Below are 15,212 nucleotides of genomic sequence, written 5' to 3'. Positions count from 1 at the left end.
CATAACAAGGACTCATTTATATTTGGGGAGTCATACTCATTTTTGTGTTAATTATAATTTATCTTTATAAAAAGTTATTAACGCTGTGTATAAATATTTATTGAAAATAGTTTTCTCAATTTTTCTCATTTGTATTTAAAAATTCTTGACATGCAGTTTTTTATTTCTGTTAATTAGATCTGTCTATTATTCTGTGTTTCCTAACAGTTTTTAATTTAAACTTAGAAACTCTGTGCATGGAGGGATTAAATAAGTATTCATGTCTATATTTTTGTATTTTCTTTTTGTACTTTTTGTAGTCGTTTATATCTGATTTACAGTTATTCTTTATTCCATCTGAAATTTAATCGAAGTATTTTGTGTGGTGAGGATATAAATTAATTTTGTTCTCAAATAGCTAAGTAATTTTCCAGCTCATTTTACTGATTAATTCCTCTGTTTGGCCACCTATTTACGGTGCCACAATTATTATACATTGAATGACTATATGTCAATGATATACAGATTCATTGATCTATCAAGGAATTTCTTCATCATTTTTAAAAAGTTTTAAAATTGCATCTTTATGATGTATGTTAAAATTGTTTATTTTCGACACAAGCACTTCCTCACAGAGAGATTAGAGAAGCAGCAGCCTCAAGCCTGATCTGCCCATTCTCTGCCACCTCCTTCTCATAGGACTCCCAGTCCACTTGCCCTCTGACGCTGCTCAGGAAATAAGCTACTTCCCTGTTGTTTGACCAGTTATCTCACCAGTGACCAAGAACTGAAAAAAATATAACTGTGCTTCATGGTGGAAATTCAGAGCTTGAGAACTGGGCAAAATGGCATAGATAATAGAAGCTTCGCTCGTTCTCTCTTGAAACCATGTCAAAGGTATGATGGAAACAAAGAACAAACAGCAATCAGAGTCACCTGCGGTCTAGATGAACAGAAGTGCTGCAACTAGGGAGAGAAATAATAAATAACCCTGCAATGGTAGGAGGTAGGAGGGGACGAAGACTGCCCAGTCCCAAGTGGCTAAGTAGGACAGAGGCTACAGCAGCTACAGATGCCTCTTAAAGGAGCCGTGTCCACAACTGTACTTTCTCAGTGATGGATCTGCTCTCTCTGAGCACTAGCACTGGGCTGGCTGTTTTGGAGTCACCAGGGAATTACAATGGGACACTGAGTTGTCAGAGTGAGGGCCAGAGGTGAAGCTTTCTACTGGGCAGAAGCACTAGTGATATCCATTGCTCCTCTGTTGAGCTCTCACCCCTCCCAGTGTGCACACTCTGCGCCGCCAAAGTTGACATGTCATCGAATGGCATAACAGAAGTCTCTCTGCACAGAGGATTCCCTGAAACTCTGCCTCTCCTAACTCATGGCCCCACAGAAGCCACATACCGTTATGTCCTTGGCAAGTCCCATTGCTCTTGCTGAGCAGTGCCAAGACTCACACTGGAAGCAGTTGACCTATTTCTGGCGTGGCTTCTTGAGGCAACTATAAGCACAGCATCTGTGGATTGCTTGCTGAATCTTAACAGGTGACACCAGAGGGACACAGGCTAGGGCTAAAATTGGCCTACAGCTGAACCGCTCTCAGGACTGTGCCCCTGGATACCTACTGCACAAATCCACGCTAATAACACAGAATGACTTAGGAGCTTTGATTAGTACATAGAAACAGACATGGAAAGGCAGCCAAATAGGAAGACAAAGAAGCAGAAATCATATGAGAGAACAGAACAGAGATCCAGGAATAATGAAGTCAAGCAATCTAACAGATGCAGAGTTCAAAACACTGGTTATAAAGATGCTCAATGAACTTAGAGGAAGTGTAGATGAACTCAGTGAGATCTTTAACAAAGAGATAAATACATGAAAATGGAAATGGAAATTATAAAAAGAAACCAGTCAGAAATAAAGAATACAGATAAAGAGTATATTAGAGGCAATCGACAGAGTGAAGGAAGAAGAGGATCAAAACACTGATATAGAGGATGGGGAAGCCAACGACACCCAACCAGAACAGCAAGAAAAAAGTAACCAAGAATATAATAATAATTTAATGATCCTATGAGACAAAATTAAGGGTAACAACATCACATCATAGGAGTACCTGAAGAGGGAGAACAAGAAGTTGAATATATATTTAAAGAAATAATGATGGAAAATTTCCCTCACTTAGTGAAGGAAATAAATATAAAACCCCATTAAACTCAGAGAATCTCCCAAAAAAATGAACCCAAAGAGGTCTACACCAAGACATATCATAATTAAAATGTCAAAGGTTAAATACAAAAAGAGAATCTTAAAAGCAGCAAGGGAAAAGCAGTTAGTTACCTGCAAGGGAGCACTCATAAGACTGGCAGCTAATTTCTCAAAAGGAACTATGCAAGACAGAAGGGCTTGGCACAAAATATTCAAAGTTATGAAGACCCAGGATCTACAACCAAGAATACTCTATCCAGCAAAGCCATCATTTAGAGTCGAACCACAGATAAAGAGCTTCCCAGACAAAAATAAGCTAAAAGAATTTATCAAAACCAAACCAGTATTACAGGAATTGTTGGAGGGACTTCTTTAAGAAGAAAAAAAAATGAATAAGGAACGATAATAACTACCTATCTATCAAAAAGTACCTCAAATGGAAAAGAGTTAAGTGCTCCAATCAAAAGATAGGGAAGCTGAATGGGTAAGAAAATGAGACCTATACACATGCTGCCTACAAGAGACTCACTTCAGATTGAAAGATGCACACAGACCAAAAGGAAGGGGATGGAAAAAGATATTGCCTTGGCAGACCTGTAGGGTATTATGCTTAATGAAGTAAGTCAGATAGAGAAATGCAAATACCACATATTTTCACATACATGTGGAATCTAAAGAACAAAATAAACAATTAAAACAACAAAAACAGAAACAAACTCATAGTTACAAAGAATATTTTGATGGCTGTGGATGGTAGCAGAGTTGGGGGGACATTGAAAAAAGAGAAATTGAGAAGTACAAATGGATAGATACAAAATAGTCATGGAACTATAGAGTGTAGCATGAGGAAAATAGTCAACAATATTATAAAAAATATATAAGGTGGAAGAGGGTTACTTGTTTTATTGGGTGACCACTTCTTGAGTTATATAAATCTCTAATCACTATGATGTACATCTGAAATGAATATATTATTGTATGCCAACTATAATTGAAAAAAAAACCTTGTTGAATTGAACAATATAAGCAACTAATTGTCTATTATATTTCAATAAAGCTGGGGGGAAAACCCTAAGAGAACATAAATATGAATAATAAAATGGCAATAAATACAAAAAAATATTTATTTTGGATTTCTGCTTCCATTCAAAATGGAGTAACAGAGATCTAAAACAAAATTTTAATGAAAAAAATATATGAAGCAAAAATTGTCAAACATTAGACATCAGATAGTGTAGAACAATGATCCCTGAGAGAGTATTAAAAATTAGTTGAGCCCAAAGACCGCCCCAGCTTGCAGCTCAAAGGGAATTTCTTGACTGCAGTGCAGTGAGGGGAAACCCTGATGAAGCCTGGTGATCCCACAGAGTTGAATTTGCAGGACAAGGTACTGAGAAATAGAGGGTCTAAATTTTCCAGATATCTGGATAGGGCCCTCTCAAGTGAGAGCCGATCCACGTCTGTGCACAAAGAAACTATCAGAGTTTGGGGATAAGAGCAACCTAAAATAGCAGAAGGAAAAATATCCAGAACTTACACAGGATCAAGAATAGTTTGTGTTCCCACTAGTCGGAGAGGAAAACCTCATAATTCACAGGGCATCAGATAGAGTAATCTCATGGATATTCATTAAATTGTGAGACAAAATCAGACCTACACTAAAGGTTACTCAGATCTCACTTAACAAAGCTTAAAACAAAGGCTCAAAATAATGAAACTGTTTATAAGTAACTTAACTACATCCTAGAATAAAGCTCAGAAAATAGTTTTAGGACCACAGAAATATACAACCACAGACAAGGTAAAATTCACAATGTCTCACAATCTATCAAAAAATTATCAAGCAGGTAAAGATGCAAAGAATTATGAGACAAAATGAGAAGAAAAATCAATCAAAGCATATATATAAATTATGAAGAAGATAGAATTAGTAGACAAGGACATTGAAATTGTTATAGTTATATTCCGTATGTTCTAGAAGTTAGAAGATGATTAAGCATATTAAGTAGAAATATGAAGAAATAGAAAAGACTCAAATGGAGTGTTAGAGATAAAAATGATAATATTTAAGATGGAAAATATTCTTGTCAGGATTAACAGCACATTGAACTTTGTAGAAGACAAGATTGGTGGACATGAAGACATAGCAATAGTAATTATCCAGAATGAAATAGAGTGAGAAAAAAAGACTGAAAAGTACAGAGAGTATCTCATAAGATGTGGGACAGTGTCAAGTGACATATGTGTATTTGAGATCTCCAAAAGAGAAGAGAGAGGAGACAGAAAAATATTAGAAGTAAAAAAGGTCCAATTTTGATGAAAACTATAACCCCCCAAATTCAAGAATCTCTATGAACTCCAAGCATAGAAACATAAAGAAAACTACACAGTTTACAACATAATCAAATTGCTCACAACCAGTGACTTCTTCATTTTTCTCATTATCAACTGATCTTTTTTATTAGTGAAGTAATAAATAGTAATTACATAAATGTTTGAAAATTTAAATAAGCAAAAAAAGAATTATAGTTTTCATTAAAATGACAAGTATACGAGAAAGACAGTGCTTTTGTACATTTTTTATTGTAACCCTGCAATAAATTTGCTCATTGATTATAATAATTTTCCAATTGATTTCCTTAGAATTTTTAGGAAAATATTATGTAGCCTTCCAATAATGGTCATTTAAACTTTTTTTTTCATTAAAATATTACCTCTGTCTTTTTATTTTATGAGTATCTTACTATGGAAGATGCAATGACTAGGATTTAAAGTAGATATTCTCAACCTTTTTTTTTTTTTTTACAAACTAAAAAATTTAGAGATATGTTCTTTCCGAACATCATAAAGGGAACCTCTTATCTTCTCTATATAGTTTTTTTTTAATTGGCTATTTTTTTTCATTTCTTCCTCTATCTCCTTTTATTTTTTATTTGTCACTTCTTTATCTTTGTATTACTTTCCTGTTGCTGATGTAACAAATTACCACAAAATTAGTGACTTAAAACAACACAAATTTATTCTCTTACAATTCTGGAGGTCAGAAGTCCAAAATCATCTAAATCATGTATGGGTAAGAATTAGGGTATGGTCCATCCTGGTGCAAAATTCTTCTTTCTTTGTGAACCTATGAAACCAGGCATCAAGTTTTCTGCTTCTAAATACAATGGCAAGATAAACATAGGCTAGACATTCCCATTCCAAAAGAGAGAAATTGAAGGGATAAAAGGGATAATGGGTCCCAAGGAAATTCGAAACTCAGCAGGGAAAACTCCATCAGATTTCAAAGCCTGAGAATAATTCTTTGTGGCTTCATGCTCTGTCTTCTCAGCCCACTGGGACAGACTTGACCCTTTGGCCCTGGGCAGTAGCCCTACCCCTTTGACCCCAGGTGATGACCCTACCCTGTCGATGGTGAGTGATGGCCCTCACCTCTGGAACTGAGGATGTCCTATAAGTCTAGGCCTCTGCATTTGCGGCTCTACAGTTCCATCTTCATTTCATCCCATTTCTGTCCCTTTCATTTCAGGCTGGATGAGCTTCCCCTGGTATCAAATTGTCTAGTCTGTTTCTTAGAAAAGGATCATTCCTGTAAAAGGACATCTCTAGTCCTGGTTTCTGCTGAGATAGTTGATTGGATCCTTGAGTCAAACATCTAATCTCTCTTTAGCAAATGATTGTCCAGCCATACCTTTGGCCTTGTTTTCAGAGAATGCTGTCTGGACAGGCTGAGAAATTTTCAAATCATCAGGTGCTGATTCCTTTTTGCTTAACAATTCATTCTTCATTTAGTCTCTTTCCTCTCACATCTTACTATAAGTAGCAAGGAGAACCAGGCTGCACTTTCTATACTTTGCTGAGAAATTTCCTCAGCTAAATATCCAAGTTTGCTGCTTACAAGTTCTACCTTCCACTCAACAGAACACATTTCAGCTAAGTTTTATGCCGCTTTATAAAAAAGATAGCCTTTCCTCTAGTGTTCAATAACATACTCTTCATTTCTATCTGAGACCCACCAGATATACCTTTAACATTATTTCTAGTAACATTCTGTTTATGATAGTAAATGTATTCTCTAATATGATGAAAGCTTGCTTTACTTAATTCTAGCGAGGACTCAGAAAGCAGAGAGGAAAGCTTTCATATATCCACCAACAGTATCTTCAAGGCAATGCTAAAAACCCTACAGCTAACATCGTAATTCATGAAAAATATTGAATGTTTATCTTTTAGTTTGAGATTAATAGTATCTGTTCTTGCCATTTTGATTTACCATATAACTGGAGGTCCTAGCTAGTGCCCTAAGAAAAAGAATGAGAAAAAATATACATAAAAATATGAAATTAAGAGCTAAAGCTGTTTTTGTTTGCAGATGACATGATTGCATGGTTGTGTATATAGCAAATCTTAAGAATTCTACAAAAAGATTAATATAACTAAAAAGTGCACTTAGCAAGCCAAAGATTAATATAACTTAGCAAGGATATAAGGACAATATAAAAACATCAATTGTATTTCTATATATTTGCAACAAATATTGAAAAACAAAAATTAAAAACATTATTTGTAAGTGTCAAAACAATATACATAGAACTATATTTAACAAAAAAAAATGGAAGACTTCTATGTTGTAAACTATAAAACATTGCTGATTGAAATTAAAGAAGTTATAAATAAATGGAGAGTAATATCATATCCACTGATGAGAAAACTGAGTATTGTTAAGATGTCAATTTCTTCCAAGTTGCTTTATAAATTTAACGCAATTTCAACCATAATACTAGCAGTCTTTTTTATTTGTGTTAAAATCCAAAAACTGATTCTAAAATTCACGTAGAAATGCAGAGGACCCAGAGCAGCCAAAATAATTTTTAAAAATCGAGGAAATTTGGAGAACTTACACTGATGTCAAGACTTACTACGAAGCTTATACAGTGTGATATTAGCATAAGGATAGATAACTAGATTAATGAAACATAATAGAGTCATAAATAGACTCACACCCATACAGTCAAATTATTTTCAATACAAACACAAAGTTTATTTAATGAGGAAATTATTTTTAATAAATTGTGTTTGAATAACTGGATATCTGTATGAAATAAAATGAACTACATCTTCTACCTTATACTATGCATAAAAATTAATTTGAGATGTTCATAGACCTAAACATAAAAGCTAAAGCTATATAGCTTCTAAAAGAAAACATAGGAGCATAATTTCATAACCTTAGGTTAAGCAAAGATTTCTTAGCTAGGACACAAAAAGTGTTAACTATAAAAGATAAAATTAATAAATTAGATTTAATCAAAATTTAAAACTTCTGCTAATCAAAAGACATCGTTAAATATGGAAGGATACATATTATGTAGTCCACATGGTGTGTGTGAGTGTGCTAATGTGTGTGTGTGTGTGTGTGTGTGTGTGTGTGTGATGGGTGATTATGGTGAGAATGGAGTAAGGAGGTAGATGGAGGAGTCAAGCAAAAATGAAAAAGGGAACAAAAAGGTTTGCATTATTAAAATGCACATGAAATTAAAATGCACATGAAATTAAAATGCACATGAAAGCCTATATGAATTCACATAAAATCTAAAAAATACATTTAAAAAAGAATGTTATAAATAACAAAATTTTGTATACTTTATAACCATACTTAAAGCACCTTTGGAATTTGAAGTCGACTCTTAGAATTGTCTTTTGTTTTGAGAGACTTGAGCTAAATAGAGGAAGCATTGTTTTCTTCCAGGAGTGGTTTTAGGATCATGTCGTTCATAACTTCTGATCTTACTGCCAAGAAAACATCGGAACTTCAATCTATGAATCCATCCTTTGTTTTATATCCACGTACACACACAACCCTCTCCATTGCCTTGTCTCAGGCATAGACATCTGGCCAACTTATTTAAAAAATGTTTGTTGTTATTATAATTAGCATTAGATAGTCTATGGTTGTTACTGAACCAACTGGAAGATAATATAATGAAATTTTTCCCAGATAAAACTTCCATTGCTTTGGATGGTATAGGTCTGAACAATTACTTTGAAAAATCAAATAAACAAGCTCTGTTTTCCCCTCTTGAATTTCAATAACACCTGCTTTTTCTCAGGACAGTTGGATCCAGCCCCATCATAAGATATTTAGTACAAAGAGGTCCTAGATATGAAGCACCTTGGGCACTGACTTAATTCAGAATGATTTAAAGGGCACTCACTAAAGGAAAGGTAGTATCTTGAATCAATAGACTGGCTCAGTAGCATAGAAAAAATACAGGAAGTATTTAGGTCTGAAGCACACAGGACGATATATCAGCTGCTGCTTCTTACCCTTAAAAAAGAAAGTGAACAAACAAATAAAACCAGAAGACTGACCAAAGCAGTTTTAAATCTTTAAGAACAGGAAGGATTTGGAGGTTAGAAGAAGAGAGGCAAACATCTTGGGCAAAAGGGAAAAGTTGAGACAAGTGAATCAGAAGAAAAGATTCTTATGCCAAATTATAAACAGAATGATTTTGATATTTATTCTGTTCCCCAGTATTACAGTTTATGAGTAGATATTTGTGTTTATTCTTTTTAAGTTATAATATAGGCATCATGTACTTTTAAAGATTATTAAGTAAACTTATAAGGAAATGTCTCTAAGATAAGCTTGTGTTATTACAGGGTGATTAGAGACTTTGTAGATTAAAAATAAGGACAATACACAGTAAAAAGCTGAGAGTGAGATTAAGTAAATGGATATTTGAAATTCAGCATGAATTGGCCAAGAAGGAACTTTAGATTTAAATTCCTTGAAATTGAATACACTTTGCCCGGGATAAGATTTATGGCCTACATGCTGTGGTTTTGAATTCTTAGTAAAATACATCTAAGGCAGAGCGTAAAGATAGCAAAAAAAAAAAAAAATAAGTTTAAGCCCAATCTTTAGCAAAGGAAGCCTTTTAAGGTGTAGGGCTTATGAGGTATTAATGCCTAGTGACAGAGCAGGGGTCTTGGGATCGCAGTGAACTCACTATTGATAGTAGTAAAACTATGTTAAGACTTGAAGTGAATGACATTATTGAGAATCAGTATTTAAAACCCATTTTATCTGCTTGCTTTTTCTTTAATAGAAATGTAATCATAAAATATACAGGGATGTATAAAAATGCACAAATAGAAATAATTCTTTTTTCTCAAACTGGAAAGGTCCATACTAAAATGCCATATCCATTCTGTGAGCTCTAATTTAGGAAGGATCTAAAAACCCAGGTAATAGTTCAAAGGAGAGTTACTGCACAGGAGAAGAAATTCCATAAAGAAACTGTTTTTATTTTTGTCAGAGAATGAAATGACCTAGGGGTCAACTTAATAGTGCTTTAAATATACCAAGCACAGGTTGACGAGAGAGGCTTTTTTTTTTTTTTTCGTTGAAAGAAGAACCAAAGTAAAGAGTTTAACAGAATGAAGAATTTAGATCAGATTGAAGGAAAAAAGGATGTTTCGATAATAAAGATCTGATAAACACTTGATTGGATTACTCTATAACCTTGAAAAGTTTCCATCAAAATCTTCTGTAGACAATTACAAAAGCATTGGCTGGAGATCAGAAGAGCTTTGACTTTAGTAACTAGTTAGTTCCATGACCTTGGGCAAATCACATAGCCTCTCTGGGTCTTAATTTCTTTATCTGTAAATGACATCTTTGGACTAATAAAGGACGCTTTATATTCCTAGCTAGATTCTCATTTTGTTGGGATGAGTCCTATCTCAAATCAAGGAAATGAGCTAGATTTTGTTCCTAGGCTACTTAGTGACTGACAATAACACTTTTCCACTTAAAGCACTAATTTCTTCACATTTCTTATCATTTCAGCAACATTCTGAAATATAAAAATGCAAAATATCTTTTTTTCTAATGTGTCATGTCAAACATATATTTACACTGAAAGGCCAAACTTTTACCTTGTTTGAACTTTGATGCTTTGCAAAGAGTACTGTATAATTCCTTAGAGCTCTTTACAACTGCCCTTTACATTTGGATAAGGTGTGGGTTCAGCTATCAGAGTCTCCCATTTTTTTCTTTTATCACTGGAGAAGCAGAGAGAGTAATAGCAATCTTTTATTTTAAGCCTCTTTGGGCTGATGCGTTTGGGGTGTTTATTTGTAAGGCTACAGATATACTACTCCTACAGATATTAAGGTCAACCAATATTCACTGAACAGGCTTCATGCTGGGAATACAGAATTCCATCAGGTTCTGGGAAAACTTAGAGACTAATGGAGGACAACACTGCTTCCAAAGATAATTTCACAAAAATGTGCTACATGCTATGATGGAGGCACACACATGGGTCCAGAGGTGCCCAGAAGGAAGTTTTCAGATCAACCCAGGGGTTCAGGGAAGGCTTTCTGGAAGACAAAACATTTGAAATGTGTCTCAAACAATGAGTAATAAAGCATTCCAGTTAATGTGGTCAGACACAATATAGGACAGTTAAATTTGAATTTCATATAAAAAACAAATTTTCAGTATATTTTTTAGTGTCAATATGTCCCAAATATTGTAATGGGACACGCTTGTTCTAAAAAATTTTATTGTTTATCTTAAATTCAAATTTAACTGGATGTCCTGTATTTTTTAAATAAATTTATTTATTTAAATTAGTTTCAAGTATACAGTACATTAGACATCTATATAGTTCATAAAACAGTCCCCCCAATTGCTCCCTCCCTCCTCTGGCCCTTCAATTAGCCATCATATTAATGCTAACTGCATTCCCTGTGCCATGCTCCCCATCCTTGTGCCCAACTATCAACTACTAATTTGTACATCTTTAATCCTTCACCCCATTCTCCCAGCCCCCGCAACCTCCCTCCCCTCTGTCACCAAATTGTCCACTATATTTGTGTCTGTTTTTGATTAGTTTGTTCTTTTTGTTCCTTAGATTCCACATATAAGTGAAATCAGATGTTATTTCTCTTCCTCTGTCTTACTTATTTCACTCAGCATAATCACCTCTAGGTCCATCCATGTCTTTGCAAATGGTAGAATTTCATTTTTTATTTAATGGCTGAGTAATATTCCATTGTATATAACCATATATACAACGGAATATTACTATTCCATATAACCATACTTCTTTATCTATTTGTCTGTTAATGGGCATTTAGGTTGCTTCCATATCTTGGCTATTGTAAATTGTGCTACCATGAATATTGAAGTGCATAGATCTTTACGAATTATTGTTTTGGTTTTCTTTGGATAAATACCTAGAAGTGCAATTGCTGGGTCAAAAGGTATATCCATTTTTGACTTTTTGAGGAACCTCAAGACTATTTTCCAAAACAGATGAAACAACTTGCAATCCCATCAACAATGTATGAGGGTTCCCTTTTCTCCGCATCCTTGCCAACACTTGTTCTTTGATTTATTTATGGTAGCCATTCTGACAGGTGATATCTCAGATCCTCTGGCTACTGATAAAGGTCATCAGCCCATTGTTAAGCAGAAATGGTGTTAAGTCAGCAGGGCCCTTAGAGTCTGGGGGTGGGGAGGGGACTTTAAGCTAAAGGTCTTCCTTTTTACTCTTTAAGAAATATATTAACCAAGCCTGTTTCCCTTTACTCACTTAATAGGCAAATCAATAATAGAAATTAATAGATTTAAATAATGAATTTGTATCTTCTTTTCTTTGTCTAGGGACTGAGGTGGCACTTCAGCAGGAAACCCAAGACCCCACTCTGACTGAGGCAGAAAGGGAAACGGCTCCATGAAACCCCTGTAGGCAGGCACTATGGCCATTCTTAGCAAGAAGCAGATATGGAAGAAGAGAGCTCCCATCCCTCAACATTCATCCTAATAAGGGGGTTCATGGCTCTTAGAAAAGAGGTAGGCAGGAAAGTTAGTTAGGGGGTTTCGGGTCTGCCTGCAAAGACACCGAGGTCATCCTATCCTAGAAGGAGTCCGCCCTAATCCACCCACAATTAAGCAAGCCAGAAGGCATTTTTGAACTCACACAAAGAAACCAGTAGGCAGAGATTTAGGTACCAGTTTAAGCCAGTCACTCGCACCTGCACAATGAAGACTCCAATGACCTTCAATTCACCTGAGTCTCATTATACCATCATTATAATATGATGCATATGCCCAGAAGTTCATTAATATCATTATAACAGACTGAATTCTGGAAACAAACATGCACAGAATGCAAAATGATGAATCACTGAGTCCTGTCAATCATAGTTGTCAATCAAGGAAGCCCGCTTTAAGTAACCAGCCACAGCAAAAAGGCATAAAAACCCTGAAGTCATTACCAGGCCTTTTGAGCCACTCTTCTCTTGCTCAGGCTCGCTTCCACGTCTGGAAGTGTACTTTCCTTTCTAATAAAACTTTACTTTTCTACTGTATTTCAGTGCCTTGCTCAATTCTTTGTGCAAGACATCAAGAACCTGGACAACGCACCAGGAGAGGACCCCACTCTCCAGTAACAGTAGCAACTGCTGCCCACCCTGAGCCTAAATGCGCTACCCTAGAGAAAAGGCAGCTTCCTATCAACATGCAGTGGGCACTTTGTGTACTGGATGGGACAGGAGCTCAGGGAGTCAAGGGCCGTCAAGCCAGTACAGACCTCTGCAATCCTCTTGATAGAGAGATATCACAGCTTGTTCAGGCAGCAGTGGTCTGTCCACAACTGTTTTCTTCTAAATGTGCTTACTGCCCTAGCCAGGGTCTATTGCTTGCACTAACTGCTCAACCCCAGAGCCAAGCAAGGTATGAGAGGCTGCTTGTCAATGGGCTGAAGGCACTTTGTGACTTGGGTGAAGTGGGATCTCAGGGAGACAAGGTCAGTTGGGCCAATACAGCCTCAGTTTGTTCTGGCTGGAAAATTACTGCTTGGCTATCGCCCATGGGAACATAACGCTCTAACGATAAGCTTTCTGCTTTTGTACCCCCATTTGCACAACTGACCTGTGGGCTAACAGTAAAAAGAAGAAAAATAGACTTGTGTATTCAAACAGGATGAAGAATGGGGGTTTAGGGCTTAAAAACCCTGTACCTCTACATTTCGGGGCTGCTTGATTTGGGGTCTGCGTATCCCTGGCAGACCCAGCTGGCTGAATAAAGAGTGTGTTTTCTATAACTCACTGATTTCTGGTGGTCTGTGTGTCTATCAGGGATTGGCGACCACAACAAGTTTTGCTGCAACTTCTGTGCCTGGGCATTCCTGCTGTAGATAGAGATCACAGTGAGACCAGCTGCCATCAGGGGAGTTCCCATAGACCCCAGTGCTCCCCAGATACAATATTGCAACTCTTACAGGCAGCAAAGGTCTGCCTGCCATTGATTTCCGTACAGTGCCTACTCTGTGCCAGCCAAAGTTTGTTGTCTGTGTGGATTAGGAGATCAAGGGAGGGGAAGGGCAGGGATGTGGCAGTTCACTGTCAGTGGGCCACCTGGGGCAATTTGTGGGTAGGGTGGGGTGAGGTCTCAGAGAGACAATGGCAGTTAGATCAATAGAGCCTCAGTCTTGCTGCAACTTTGGTAACTGTTATGAATTCCAGCAGAAGACCCAGATCACAGCAAGCCCAGTTGCTGTCTGAGACTGGCCCATAGGTCTCCGATATCTGCCCAAGTTTGCATTGGCAGCAGTGATTTGCCTAATCCTACCTCTGAAATGCGACTCACAGTGCTGGTCACCCGCTGGGAATGGAAATGTAGCTTGCTGTGCTGGCCCTGTTGCTGAGATTGGAAACATCTCACAGCGATGGCCGCCCCGCAGTGAATACTTTTGGTTCTGAATCACTTGGAGCAGGGCTTGGCAACCATGCAGCAACAACTGCTCCGAGCAGTCTGCAGGTTGGGTGGGGCGGAGGTCTCAGAGAGACAATAGCAGTCAGATCAATTCAGCCTCATTGTTGCTGCAAATTTGGTAACTGTTGTGAGTTCCTGCAGAAGACCCAGCTCACAGCAAGACCAGCTGCTATCTGAGACTAGCCCACAAGTCCCCGGTATCTGCCCAAGTTCGTGTTGTCAGTAGTGATCTGCCTTACCCTATCTCTGTAATGTGGCTCACAGCAGCTGTCCACTGTTGTTGGGATTAGAAACTTTGCTCTCAGACCAGAGGTTCCTAATGGCTCTGTGGGAGGGGTCTGCACAGTCAAGCTGGTGTGGTTTGTAGATTGCCTGGTAGGGGGGCTGGACTAAGGCGCAATGGTGGTTGCCTTTCCAGCCCTCATTCAGACACCAGGCAATGGAGACCTTTTCAGAATGAATCCCACACAGCCTCTGACCCACCACTGGCATCCAGGGTGAGCGTCCACAGGTCAGAAAGCCTTTGCGCAGGTCCTTCAAAGGGACATCTAGGGGTTCAGTTGCCTTCTGTCTCACCCAGATGGCCGGAATCCCCTCCAGTTTCTACAGTCAGAGTTATTGGAATCTCCTCTTCCCTGGGCTAGGATCCTGTGCTGGAGAGCCCCCAGATGTGACCAGGACCCTCCTCTCCCTCAGGAGAGCCTTTGCAGCCTCGCTCTCTCTCCCGGCGATCCTCCACCACCCGTGGGTGCAGATCCAGCCCTATTTGCAACTTCGCCCCTCCTACCGGCTTCGATGTGGCTCCTTTATATTATCAGATGTAGATTTTATGATCAGCTGGACTTCAGGTGATTCTCCACGTTGGTTATTTTATAGTTTGGTTGTAATTTCGATGCGGTCCTAGGAGGAGACGAACCCTGCTTTTACCTAGTCTGCCATCTTCCTCTGATTCCTGTCTTGTATTTTTATTTGCTAAATTTGGCAACCCTAATTCCAGCCTCAGCTCCCTCTGTTCTTCTATGCCTCTGGTACACTACACTAGTCACCTCTTCCCAAGGTGAGTACTGCACGTCTTCATCCTTCCCTTCTACATCTTCCGAGAATGGCCATCCTGGACTAGTGCACCCCATCCCCATTAAAGTTAATTACATTCTACTTTGTGCCAGCATAATCCTTTAACATAAATCTCTCTACGAAGACTTATCACATTGTATTGCAATTATTT

Source organism: Pteropus vampyrus, unplaced genomic scaffold (genome assembly GCF_000151845.1).
Source record: "Pteropus vampyrus isolate Shadow unplaced genomic scaffold, Pvam_2.0 Scaffold387, whole genome shotgun sequence".
In the NCBI taxonomy this organism is placed as follows: Eukaryota; Metazoa; Chordata; class Mammalia; order Chiroptera; family Pteropodidae; genus Pteropus; species Pteropus vampyrus.
Note: the sequence above shows the minus strand (reverse complement) of the source record.